The following is a 14,618-nucleotide window of genomic DNA, read 5'->3' as shown; positions in this document are numbered from 1 at the left end:
AGAGAGAGAAGGATATACTGGAGGGGGTGATGAAGCAGGGTGGAGATAAATAGACAGTAATCATAACTGTGAATATGAATGGGATGAACTTACCCATAAAATGGAAACAGATACCAGTGTGAATTAAAAACCACAATCCTACAATATGTTGTTTACAAGAAATACACTTGAAACAGACAGACACTGAGTTTAATAAGGGGGTAGAGCAAAGTCAATTATGGTTCAGCTGAAGTAAAAAAGGCAGGGTGGCAATCATGATCTCAGACAAAGCAAAAGCAAAAATAAACCTAATTAAAAAGGATAAGCAGGGAAACTATCTCTTGCTAAAAGGACCCATAGAAATTGAAGTAATAGCAATACTAAATATATATGCACCAAATGGCAGAGCATTCAAATTCTTAAAAAAAAAAGAGTTAAATGAATTATAGGAGGAAATAGACAGTGAAACTATACTAGTGGGAAACTTCAACTTTCAACTCTCAAATCTAGATAAAGCTAATTATAAAATAAATAAGAAAGAAGTCAGAGATGAAAAGAATCTTAGAAAAGTTAGATATGATAGACCTCTGGAGAAAACTGAATGGAAATAGAAAGGAGTATACCTTTTTCTCAGCTGTAAATGGCACCTACACAAAAATTGACCATGACTTAGGGCATAAAAATTTCACAATCAAATGCAGAAAAGCAGAAATATTAAATGCAGCCTTTTTAGACCATAACATAATAAAAATTACATTGAATAAAGGGCCATAGAAGCATAGATATAAAATAAATTGGAAAGTAAGCAATTTAGTCCTAAAGAATGAGTGTGTCAAAGAACAAAGCATAGAAATAATCAATAATTTCATTAAAGAGAATGACAACTATGAGACAATGTACCAAAATTTATGGAATGAAGCCAAAGCAACACTTAAGGGAAATTTTATACCTCTAAATACTTACATGAATAAAATAGAGAAAGAGCAGATCAATGAATTATGCATAAAACTAAAAAAAAAGGAGAAAAAGAACAAATTAAAAATCCCCAATTAATCACTAAATTGGAAATCTTGCAAATCAAAAAAGAGATTAATAAAATTGAAAGTAACACAACTATTGAACTAGTAAATAAAACCAGGAGTTGGTTTTATGAAAACATCAATAAAATCAGTAAACAATTGGTTAATTTAATTTTAAAAAGAAAGAAGACAACCAAATTACCAGTATCAAAAATGAAAAAGGTGAATTCACCACCAATGATGATGAATTATAGTATTTATTAGGAGCTATTTTGGCCAATTACACCAAAAAAATCTAACAATCTAAGTGAAATGGATGAATTTTTACAAAAATATAAACTTCCCAGATTAAGAGAAAAAGAAATAGAATACTTAAATAACCCTATTTTAGAAAAAGAAATTGAACAAGCTAAGAAAAAATCAGCAGGATCAAATAGATTCATAAGCGAACTCTGTCAAACATTTAAAGAACAATTAATTCCAATACTATGTAAAGTATTTGGAAAAATAGGCAAAGAAGAACTACCAACTTTATTTTGACACAAATATGGTGCTGATACCTAAATCAGGAAGAGCAAAAGCAGAGAAAGAAAACTATAGACCAATTTCTTTAATGAATAATGCTATAAAAATTTTAAATAAAATACTAGAAAAGAGATTACTTCAATATATCACAAAGATCATACATTATGACCAGGTGGGAATTATAATAGAAATTCAATGCTGGTTCAATATTAGGAAAACTATCAGTATAATTGACCACATCAATAACTACTGAACCAAAAGAAATCATGATTATCTCAATAGATGCAGGAAAATCTTTTGACAAAATACAGGACCCATTCCTATTAAAAACACTATATAACGTAGGAATAAATAGAACTTTCCTTAAAATGATAAGTAGCATCTTTCTAAAACAATTATCTGTAATAGCAATAAGCATTATCTGTAATTGGAGTAAGTTAGAAATCTGCCCAAAGGTAAGGGGTGAACAAGTATAGTCATTCTCACTATTATTATTCAGAATTTTACCAGAAATGTTAGCTATAGCAACAAAAGAAGAAAAAGAAATTGAAGGAATTAGAATAGGCAATGAGGAAACAAAACTATCACTCTTTGAAGATGATTTGAATGATATCATTGGAGAATAAATTGGAAAATCTTAGAGAATCAAGTAAAAAAACTAGTTGAAATAATTAACAACTTTAGCAAAGTTGCAGGATATAAAATAAACCTACATAAATCATCAGTATTTCTATATATTACCAACAAAGTCTAGCAACAAGAGATAGAAAGAGAAAGTCTATTTAAAGTAACTGTAGACAATATAAAATACTTGGGAGTCTACCTGCCAAGAGAAACCCAGGAACCATATGAACACATTACAATACACTTTTCAAACAAATAAAGTCAGATCTAAACAATTGGAAAAATATTAATTGTTCATGGATAGGCTGAGCTAGCATAATAAAAAATGACAATTCTACCCAAATTAGTTTATTTATTCACTGCCATACCAAACTATCAAAAATATTTCATATAGATAGAAAAAAATCATAACAAAATTCATCTAGAAGAACAAAAGTTCACAAATATCAAGGCAATCAATGAAAAAAAATGTGAAGGAAGATGGCCTAGCCATACCAGATCTCAAACTTTATTACAAAGCAATAATTATCTAAATAACCTGGCATTGGCTAAGAAATAGAGTGGTGAATCAGTGGAATGGTATAAGTACTCAATATGCAGTAGTAAATGACCATAGTAATCTAGTGCTGATAAACCCAAAGATGCAAGCTTTTGGGATAAGAACTCAATAGTTTACAAATTTGGGAAGGTAAAACTGGAAGGCAGTTTGGCAGAAACTAGGTGTAGACCAAGATATCACACCATATACCAAGGTAAGGTTAAAATGGGTACATGATTTAGACATAAAGGGTGATACCATAAGCAAATTAGAAGACCATGGAATAGTTTACCTGACAGACCTAAAGGTAAGGAAAGAATTTATGACCAAACAAGCGATAGAGTTGTACAAGATGTAAAATGGATAACTTTGATTATGTTAAATTAAAAAGATTTTACACAAACAAAACCAATGTAGCCAAGATTAGAAGGAAATCAGAATACTGTGGGGAAGAGTATTTAAAGCAATTTTCTCTGATGAAGGCCACATTTCTCAAACACAACTATCAAAATTCCCAGTTCTCTGTAGAGAACTGAGTCACATTTATAAGAATACAAATAAGTCCCCAATTAATAAATGGTCAAAGGATATGAACAAATGGATTTCAGATAAAGAAATCAAATTTATCAATAGTCACATGAAAAAATTCTCTAAATCGTTACTAATTAGAGAACTGCAGATTAAAACTCTGGAGGTACCACCTCACACTTATTAGATTAGCTATATGACAGAAAAGGAAAATTACAAGTGTTGGAAGGGATGTGGGGAAAATTGGGACACTAATTAAGGCACTGTTGGTAGAGTTGTGAACTGATTCAACCATTCTGGAAAGCAATTTAGAACTATACCCAAAGGGCTATAAAATTGCATACTCCTTTCATCCAGTAATAATATTTGGTCTGTATCCTGAAGAGATTTTTTTAAAAAGGATCGTTTGTATAAAAAATATTAATAGTAGCTCTTTTTGTGGTAGCAAAGAATTGGAAGTCTAGGGGATGCCCATCAATTGGGGAATGACTAAACAAGTTGTGGTATATGATTGTGATGGAATACTATTGAGCTATAAGAAATGACAAGCAATATGCTTTCAGAAAAACTTGAAAATAGTTACATGAAGTGATGCAAAGTGAAGTTAGCAGAACCAGGAGAAGATTGTACATAGTAACAGCAATATTATATAATGATCAAATGGATAACTTAGCTAGTCTCAGCAATACAGTGATCTAAGACAATTCCAAAGGACTTATGATGAAAAAGGCTATCATCTCCAGAGAAAGAATTGATAGACTCTGAATGCAGATCAAAGCATACTTTTTTTTAAATTTTATTGTTCTTGGGGGGTTTTTGTCTCTGTTTTCTTTTAAAACATGACTAATATGGAAATGTTTGTCATAACTGCACATGTATAACCCATATCAAATTTCTTACCTTCTCAATGAGGGGACGAACAGGAAAAAAAGGAGAGCATTTGGAGCTCAATTTTTTTAAATGAATAATAACAATTATTTTTACATGTAATTAGAAAAAATAAAATACTTAAAAAAAGAAATGAAGATGACATCTTCTGAGAAACATTAGAAAACTTATATGAGCTGATGTAAAGCAAAGTAACTAGAAAAAGGGAAATAATATACACAATGACTAAAACAATGTAAAAGGAAACAAATAACAATAACACCATAATAAAAACTGAATTGCCGTATAATTGTAACAAGCAAGGTTGGCCCCAAAAAAGAGGTAGTGAACAATTTTGGCATATGAATGGGAAACACCATTTTGGAGGAGAGCTCTACCTAATCAGATAGTTATTTTATGTTGTTTTTCAGTTGTTTCAGTCATATCTGACTCTTTGTGACCCCATTTGGTGTTTTCTTGGCAAAAATATTGAAGTGGCTTGCCATTTCTGTCATCATTTTACAAATGAGGAAACTGAGGCAAACAGGGTTAAGTGAGTTGCCTAGGATCACACAGCAAGTAAGTGTTTGAGGCCAGATTTGAATTCAAGAAGATGAGTCTTCCTGATTCTAGGCCAAGCATTCTATCCACAGCACCACATAGCTGCCCATGAAAATATACAAAGCACTATTAAGTGCTTTTAATTGTGCTATATAGAGAGGCCATAAATTTTTCTGTATTCTAAAGCTACAGAAGTAAACCTGACATTTAGGTAAATACCTAAATGGATGATAGAATCATTGATTAAAGGACAAAGGATATAGAGATGGAGGGATCTTTTAAGATTGTCTAGTTCAATCCTATTATTTTATAGTTTGAGAAAAGAAAGGCCGAAAGAGGTTAATTGACTTGCCTAGAGTCCTACCTAAAAATGGAGTTTTATTATTTAACAAATGAAAATAAAATGTCACCAAGTATTGTAATTGCCTGTCTCACTCTACTTTAAACAGCATAGGTTGTCTTGTATTTAGTTACATGGGATTAACTTCCCTGAAGGACACTGGGATGCCTTATTGGATAAGAAAGGAGTAAAGCAAATTTATCCAGTTCCTTGAGATTTTTGCTTTTAACCAAGTAGAGCATACCTAAATAGCACTTGTCATCCATTATAAATAGAATCTGGTGCTTATCAATCTCTCTCACTGGGAAAGAATGTAAAATAGCCAAGGAATGAAACACCCAGGAAGGCTGCCTGAACTGTAATATTGATTTAAAAAATAATTCCCCAAACTTTCCTCTAGACAGGGAGCCATACATTTTTGGCCAATGAGTTTCTCAACCTTGGGAGTGATGTGATGTTTTACAGATATAAATAAAAGGAGGCAGTTACATCAGCGGTAAAAATGTGCTGAAGCAGTCCCTTCCTTCTTAAGTTGGCCTTTAAAGGCACTCTCATTATCTTGACCAAAACTGTATAGTCATGCTACATGCTCTGGAAATGAGAACTGTTCATGTAAGGGCTGGCCCAAAAGGACATCTGGAGAGCCAATAAAATGAAGCAACTAGTAAACATATTACAAAAGATGCTGAGTTAATGCCATAGTGTCATTAAATGAGCTCAGTAACAAAGCCTCAGGAAACTGGATTTGCTTTGTGTTTTCCCATACAAGGAAGTGATGGGGGTGGGGGGAGCTAGGCTAAAGAGTTTATGTTTCAGCTTATATGGAATAGGGAGTCACTGAAGATTTGTGAGCAGAGAGTGATGTAATCATGTTCATACAGTAAGTATGTGCACATACATACATGCATCTACACAAACAGATATCTACATATGTTTCAACATTGCAAACAAAAATTTGGTTTTTTTAAAAATTTAATGAGCCTGCCTGGGTGCTCCTTCTGTTTGTTCAGATCACAAACTTTCTATAAACAAATAGACAGTGTTTGAGATTTTTTTCATGATCAAAAACACATGTCACCCTCTGATGAACCTGGTGATGTCTCTTCTGACAGAGGTTCTTGCATAATAGACATCAAATACTCCTGTGCTCTTTGAAATTACTAATAACTGTTGGTTTTATTTTAAAAATATTATTGCTTGCAACTTTCTTCGGTATATTGTTATTCTAAGATCTTAATTAAAATGAATAAAAATGGATAAAAATAAAATAAAACCAAGCACATCACTGAGTTTATACTCGAAACCATTCCAATATATTTGGACCAATCTTTCATTGTCCCAGCTTCAAGAATCCCAGGTCACTTTCATTTTAGGATGAGGAATTTTGCTAAGACTTTGGCAGAGGCATAGATATATACCTACACAAATAGAGAATTGAAAACAAGCAATTATTATTAGAACACTTAAGCCTAACCTTTTTTGTTTGTTTGTTTTGCTTTTTGGTGAGGCAGTTGATGTTAAGTGACTTGCCCAGGATCACACAGCTAGTAAGCGTCAAGTGTCTGAGGCCGGATTTGAACTCGGGTCCTCCTGACTCCAGGGCTGGAACACTATGCACTGAGCCACCTAGCTGCCCCTATTAGAACAGTTATGGAGGATAAGGCACAGGACTTGGAGCCAAAAAGAACAGGGTTCAAACCCCACCTCCCTAAGCAAGTCACTTAACGTTTATGTATCTCGACTTCCTCATCTATGAAATTAAGCGGTTGGATTCAATGGCCTGTAAAGTCCCTTCAAGTTCAAGAGTCCTTAAACTTTTTCGTGTGCCACTGACCCTTTTGACAGTCTGATAAACACTTCTCAGAATAATTTTAAATGCATAAACATTGAATAATATAGGAAACCAATTACAATTATAGGTATAAAAAAAAGTCACGGTCCTCAGATTAAGAACCTCTGCTCTAAATCTATGATGCTAAAAGGGATATGGAGGCGTAGGATCTGAATTTTAATTCCATTTATTTACCTGCATGGTCTGAGGCAAGGTATAACTTCTCAGGCCTTCAGTTTCCTCATCTGCAAAAGGGAAGGAGAGGAGCAGAGGATTGGAATAGATGTCCTCTAAGATTCTTTCTAGCTGGAAATCTATTATCTACTGATTTGGAATGATAGGTCTTTGTTTGGTTCATGCGCCAGTTCTATTTACTGCCTACATGATCTTGGGTAAGTTATATAAACTTTCTGGCACTAATTTCCTGGTGTGTGTGTGTGTGTGTGTGAGAGAGAGAGAGAGAAAGAGAGAGAGAGAGAGAGAGAGTCATCCAAGTTAAAACTATTTCATAAAAATACTAAGATGTTTCATTTTCTAATACAGTAAATATCAATAACTGTAACACACAAAAGCTCTTAGACAGGTCTTTGTGTACAGGAAAAGCAATATTGAGATTTTCTTTCACTTTTAATAAACATTTCATTTACTGACCAACAAAGTAGTTGTAAAACTGTAGCTTCTGGAAGAACCACTTATTTTTGCCTGTCTTGGACTTTTCCTCAAATTTGACCTTGGCCTCCCTCCTTGCCTTTCGTTTTGGTGCAGGATCATGGAACACATCCTTGTTGACAACTGTTTTGTCCAATGGGATATCCACAGAGTGTCTGGTGGGCATGAGGTGGTTGTAGTTATAAACTTTCACAAAAGACTTGATTTTTGATCTCTTGGCAATCTTCTTTTTGCCCATTGCTGCAGTCACTTTGTGAGGATAGTGGTCAATACCTGACACCAACGCATGGCTGTAGGGCCTGTCAGAGGTCCAATCATCAATGTTCTTGACAATGACAACTTTGCACCCAGAGTATCGCCGGGCTAGGACCAGCACCACTTTCCCGGGTTTCATGAACTTGCCCATTTCAACATGAAATGGGTCACTCTTAAAGCCAAAAGGAAGGCAACACACTTCCGCTGACCTTTCACACTGCAGCAATATTGTTTTAAGGGCAACTTTGAGCAAATAAGTCATTTTTGCTATTATAAATACCCAAATTAACTACAAAGGACACATGAAGGAAGATGCTATCTGCATTCAGAGAAAGAACTGATAAATAGAAGTATGTATAGAATGATTTTACACATATGTGTATGTATATATGTATGTAAGTATGTATACACACATAAACATACATATTTGTGTCTACTGGTAACCATCTCTAGGGCAAAGGGTAAGAAAAGAAAAGAAAAAAAAGAAAGAAACTTACATGATAATTTTATTATTTAAAAGGACTAGTAAGTTGTACATAATAGATTTACAGTTTCATGTGCAATCATCTTTTTTAAGTAGTATGTTAGGGAAATGCTTGTTTTAATCCATAAATGAAAAAAAGAAAAAATAGAAGAAAATAATTAAGTGTGTAAAGGGGTCTTGAGATCAAAAATTTTGGGAACTGCTGGACTAGACAATCATTGAGGCTCTTTCTTGCTCCGAATTCTATGATTCTATGTGTGTCTTTACTTAGACACAAAGAGAATATTTAAGCATATTGTCATTTTTCTCTCAAAACCCAAATGAGTCTGTGATCTAATCAATTTGCTTGCTCCCTCCATCGATGTAGATTGTGATGTATCCATGTCTACCCATCTTATATGACTCTTGGTCCATCTACTCCTGCAAAACCACCACAGGGGGTACATACTGTTAGAAGTCTTCCTTACTTTCTTCTGACATTGATAGTGTACCAGTGGAGCACTCTGACTGTTCACCTGTCATCTCTCTGTCTTGCCATGTGACCAGTACATCTTCACTTTCTATGGTACATTTCTTTTTTTTTTTTTTTAGGCAAGTGGGGTTAAGTGACTTGCCCAGGGTCACACAGCTAACAAGTGTCAAGTGTTTAGTCTGAAGCCAGATTTGAACTCAAGTCGTCCTGACTTCAGGGCCGGTGCTCTATTCACTATGCCACCTAGTTGCCCCTGGTACATTTCTTTGATGTCCTTTTTCACTTTGAATTTGCTTTGAAGTTCCTTGTTGGTACTATGTTGCAACCTGATTTCACCCTTTCATGTGCCTTTGCTGATTATTATATTCCCTGCCAAGGGAAAATGTATATTTAAATGTAAATTTTAAATGGAATTATGACTATTTAAAATATCACTATGAAGGTTTAGGGAAGCTGTGTAACCTTGCAAAAGGAACTATGAAATTATGATTCCTGTACCTTAGAAAACCTCTTCTCAATCCTACTTCAAGGTAAAATAGCATCAAATAAAATATGGGGTCCTTGGTTTGAGGTTATCTTGGGTTTGAGCTTTCTATTGTCCCCTAATTCTTTTAGAATATAAAGCTATCTGTACTTTACAGTGATCTTCAACAAAATATTTTTAGTGTAGAGCAAATTCTTATTTTAGAAAATGATTCTTACTTGCCCTGTGGTTAAAGAGTCTGATGCCATCATGGAAACTGGACTGTAAGAACTCTAGGTTCTTTGAAGAGGAAAGAGGTTTTGGTCACATTGGGAACATCTGCATGTACCACATGTGATGACATACAATGCACTAAGGAAATCTAAACCCTGAGGCTTAAGTTAACAGTTCAGTGAAAAGTTTTGAGTTTTGGTTTCGTCTAATCTCATAGGACATATCATGGTTAAAATTCAACCAGAAAAGTACATATGACTATGATGTGCTTCTAATGAACATGAAACATTGGACTTGGAATAAGAAATGACAACCGGTGATTGAAATAATTATCATAAGTTTCACAAGTAGAATTTTGGGTACAGTATGTTCACTTACTAATAACCAAAAAAGCTATTATTGAAAGGGTGAAGGTTATGAAAAAATTTAGGACAGGCTTACTATATATATATTTTTTTATCCTGAGCTCAAATGCTGAGCAAGAAATCTGAACTCCACTGGATAGCACTGCAAGACTTCAATAACATTGGTCTCTGGATGCGGAGGAGCAGGATCGGTATTTGTCTTTAAGTATTTAATATTTGTATGTAAAAAAATACACGGTGCCAATACAGTTATTTAAAATGGAATTTCCTAGGCGGCTTTCAGCAGGTCATGTTGATGTCTTTGAATATATCTCCTCCCTCCTTGATTATGTGTAAATACATACATAATACATATATATGTACATATATATATATGTATGTGTGTGTGTGTATATATATATATATATCTATATCCTTTCTCTTCCCATTTCCTCATTAGTCAAATCAGAGGGGTGGACTGATGGACTAATGATTTCTAAAGTACCCTTTAAAAATTCTATAACACACCAAGCTCAAATTCTTCACTGGAGAATTTTTCATTTATGAGAATCATTTCAAATATTCCCTGTCTTGGAAGTCTCCAGATACTCTTTTCAACCCAGCCGTGAGGAGTCACTTTTGTCCTGGCCTATTAGATGCCTATTTAAAAATTGCATCCATCCAACCAACGACAGACTCTGATGCAAAGGAAAACACACACACACACACACAAACACACACACACACACACACACACACACAGAGAGTCATCCAAATAATATTCATGCCGTAAATGGAACTTAAAGAAGAGAATGTTTCTTTGCTTTCTTAAATTCGCTTTCGTATTGAAAATCTTACACCAATCCAATAAAAAGAGCTGAAGAAATTATGGATGAGAGAGCAACATTTTTGAGGCCCAAGTCATGCCCACTTAAGAAGCCTACCTTCTTTTTTGGTCTGCTTACTTTCAGAATTAAGAAAATAGAAAAGGCGTATATACCCCATTTGACAAAAAGAAAGGATTTAGATACAGGAAAATATTTGTAGCAGCACGTTTTTAGTAGCAAAGAACTGGGAGGGGGGAAATAGATGCTCATAAATTGGGGAATGTCTAAACATTTTAGCATTTGAGTGCTGTATTGTGTTGTATGAAATGATGAATAAGATGATTTTAGAGAAGCAAGGAAAGACTTACTTACATGAACTGATGCAGAATGAAGTAAACAAAGCCAAGCAAATAATATATACAATGAGTATGGCAATGTAAATGAAAGAACAACCACTTTAAAAAATGAATATTACAAAATTATACAAAACAATCTTGGCCCCAAGGAAAAGTTATGAGATTGTAATCCATCCATTCCTATACATCCTGTATGACTCCTGTCCATGTACTCCCATGAAGTCACCACAGGGCATACACTCAAACTTGTGGAGGTCTTCCTTACTTTCTTCTGACATTGGAGTGTACCAGTGGAGCACTCTGGCTCACCTCCCACTACCTTGCAAAGGTGGAGTGTTCAGAGGTGTGGAGCATTGTCAATAATGTCATTTCTTTGATATATTGATCAATTTTCTAACTTTTTTCTTCTTCTTTATTTTCTTCTTTTAAAAATCTTTGTTATAGAGTATGGCTCTGGAGCAGTGCAGGGGGAAAGACAGGCATTATAAATACAAAAGATCAGTTGAAGAACGGATGAGCAAATTATGGTATTTTATTATAATACAATATTGTATTATAAGAAATGATGAAAAGAACGGTTTTGGAGAAACAAAGAAAAGACTCACGTAGAATAAAGGGAATGGAACCAGGCAAAGAATTTATACAACAGCAGGAACCATGTAAAGACAAACAACTTTGAAAGACAATATTGATCCTTACAATGGCCAATAATGATTCCAGAAGACTCATGATGAAGGACTCTACCTCATTATACAGAAATGATGGACTTAGGGTGCAGAATAAACATATTTTTGGATATAGCAAATGTGGGGATTTATTTCACTTTCCTATGTATATTTGTTACATGGATTTTCCTTTTCTTTTCTTTCTTTTTTCCCCAATGGGATGTGAGGGAGAGAGAACACATTTTAGCAATTGAAATTTTTTTAATTAAAAAAAAGAAAAGATATCAATAAAAATCTATTTTAAAAAAGAAAATAGCAAGTTTTTTTTTTACAATCCAGGGAGATAGAAATAACTTCAACTCAGTAGTTCTTCTGGAATTATAATCCAAAAATTAATTTTTTCAATTAAATGTTTGTATAATGTGTAAATGACAAGTACGATAACAACTAGAGACATTGTCACATATGGGGTAGTTAAGAGTGTATTAACAAATGAATGTCTGTATAGGTGATGAAGTCTTTCTAAGTTGTATTATTTTAATATCATGGATATTAACTCATATTCATCTGTTTTGAATAATTGTCCTATCGAGTTAAAAGGAAAAAAAATCAAAATACCAATCCCCCCACCTCAATTTAATGAAGGCATTTAAAATAAACAGAACTACAGACGGGAACCTTAGCCAGGATAAAGTGGGCACACATTAAAAAAAAAATCTTACATTAAAATTAGAGTTATTCCCAAAATGCATCCACACCCCTTACTATGAGCTTTGATCTCAATTTCAGTTAAAACCTTCATGAAGCTCTAATTTCTCTCTTTCTTCATATTTTAAACTTCTCAAAATCAATGTCAGCAAGTCTCATCGTCTCATGCACCTGTGAAAAGTGCTGGCTCAGAGGAACCTGACAAAAATACAGATTTTCTCTCTGTTGTCTGATTGATTAACTTTCTAGCTCTGAGGAAAACTTTAAAATAACATGACTGGGGGCACGACTGAAGGGGAACGTTACTTTGTTGTGTTCCTTAATTCTCCGTTTCACCATAATCTCAGCACTTTGTTGAGCTAAGTCAACCACAGATGGCAATATGGCAAAGTCCTCCAAGCTACAGTGTTCTTTACATGCTGAGAAAGGAAATTGTGCAACAGTATTTCCAAAGAAGCATTGTCTAGTAGGCTCATGACAGAGATAGACAGAGAAGACAAAGGATAAGTTTTATTACAGAGAAGATTGGAAATCATTTTGGATAAGCAATCTTCAACATTTGAGTTGTTTGGAGAAGCAAACTAGTCATTGTTTGCCCACTCCTTAGGCTCAAATAATAAGTGACTGCCTCTAAGAGATTAAAGATAAAGAAGAATTTTCCATCTGTCAGTCAAACATTAGTGGTTTTTGTTTTCTTTTTAGGGTTTTCATATTATTGTAGATCCTGTAGCAAATATGGAAGCATTTTGCAAAGCCTTAACTTTCAAATAATTACTGTCCATTTGGTAAGCTAATACTAATATATATTGAACAATTGGAGACTAGTTAAGGGTGGTTGCTGTTGTTGTTGTTTATGTTATGGTAGGAACTATAAGTAAAATAGGAGTTCAGAGAATAGAGGGATCAGTGGTGACTAAAAACAGTCCTAGAATACTTCATGAAGGAGGTAAGACTTGAACTGATCTTTGACACATGGTTAGGAATTATCTAGATGGCATTGTGGAGGAAAAATACTCCAAGTGTGTTTGGAGGAGGGGAGGAGAGATTTATTTGTGGTTAGAAAAATAACTATTTATTCAACAAAAAAAAAGGCAATGTGCATAATAATTAGAGAGCTGTTCTTAAATCAAGGAGGATCTGGGTTCTAGACAAATATCAGTTGTGTGATTCCAGATAAGTCAATTGACCTCACAGTTCTCTGGACAATATTTAAGACAACAAAATGCAGATAAGATGCTGATCTTCATTGACAGAGTTTCCTCCCTGGGGGTTGGGGATGTCAATGAAATCACAGGTCTAATCATTATTCCTTATTTTTTAAATATTATAGAAGGTTCCATAAAGGTCTATTATATTATTCTAGTTGCAATAAATAATGTCAATAAATGCTATGAGATATCTTTGAAGATTCAAAAAGATCTATTAGACACTTACTCTACACTTAGTTTGAAGGAGAGGCAAAGAGAGAGAAAGAGAGAGAGAGAGATAAGGATAGATACAATGATAGAAAGATTGATAGCTCAATTGATAGTAATAAATATTCAAGAGTATATAATAATATTATTATTAATGAAGGTGATGTTTCCCACTGTTAACACATTATTTTTAGAAATCTACTTTTTATAAGTAGAAACAATACAAGAAACAATGTCTTTCACAATTGCATGGGTGGGGAGTTAGGATACAAGCATATTTTTAATCAGTTAGTGATTTCACTGTTGTGTTCCCTCCTGTGATGCAAATCACAGTTCAATGAGTAAGCATCTATTGAGCACCTATTGTGTTCCAGTCACTCTGCTCTATGCTGGAAATTCAAAGACACAAAGGCAATAGTCCCTACCTTCAAATATCTAACATTCTATTGGAGAGCAACATTGTGGACACAGATAACAGCACAAGCATTTAAGTGTTTACTATGTACCAGGCGCTGTGCCAAACACAGGGGATACAAACAAAAAGAAAAATACATTCTTTGTCCTCGAGGAGTTTGCTTTCTAATGCCAGAATATAACATAAAAAGGAGCTGAAGGATGACAGAAGGCAATGATAAGGTCAGAGATAGCTGGAACACAGTGGCAGATTCTGAACAATGAACGTGGCACCCAGGAGTGTGCATAACGCTCCAACTGTTTTCTAAGAATACAGTACTATCACCTTTTGCATTTTGGAAACTATATCTCTTACAAATGAAGCCTAAAATCATATTACTTTTTTTTTTTTTTTTTGCTGCCATGTCACATTCTTTGCTTAAATTGAGGTTGTAGTTCACTAAGATCAGCAGCATAGTGTACTTGGTAGGGCATGGAATTTAGAGTCGAGGACTTGGGTT

The 14,618-nt window shown here is 34.1% G+C and overlaps 1 pseudogene; it reads right to left on the bottom strand.

Moving 5' to 3' along the window:
• Window positions 1-7,455: 7,455 nt before the first annotated feature.
• On the bottom strand, window positions 7,456-7,893 carry LOC114033150 (annotated as a pseudogene).
• Between the last annotated feature and the right edge of the window lie 6,725 nt (window positions 7,894-14,618).

Source organism: Vombatus ursinus, unplaced genomic scaffold (assembly GCF_900497805.2).
Source record: "Vombatus ursinus unplaced genomic scaffold, bare-nosed wombat genome assembly UNPS02006779.1, whole genome shotgun sequence".
Lineage (NCBI taxonomy): Eukaryota > Metazoa > Chordata > Mammalia > Diprotodontia > Vombatidae > Vombatus > Vombatus ursinus.
This window is presented reverse-complemented; position numbering and strand designations above follow the sequence as displayed.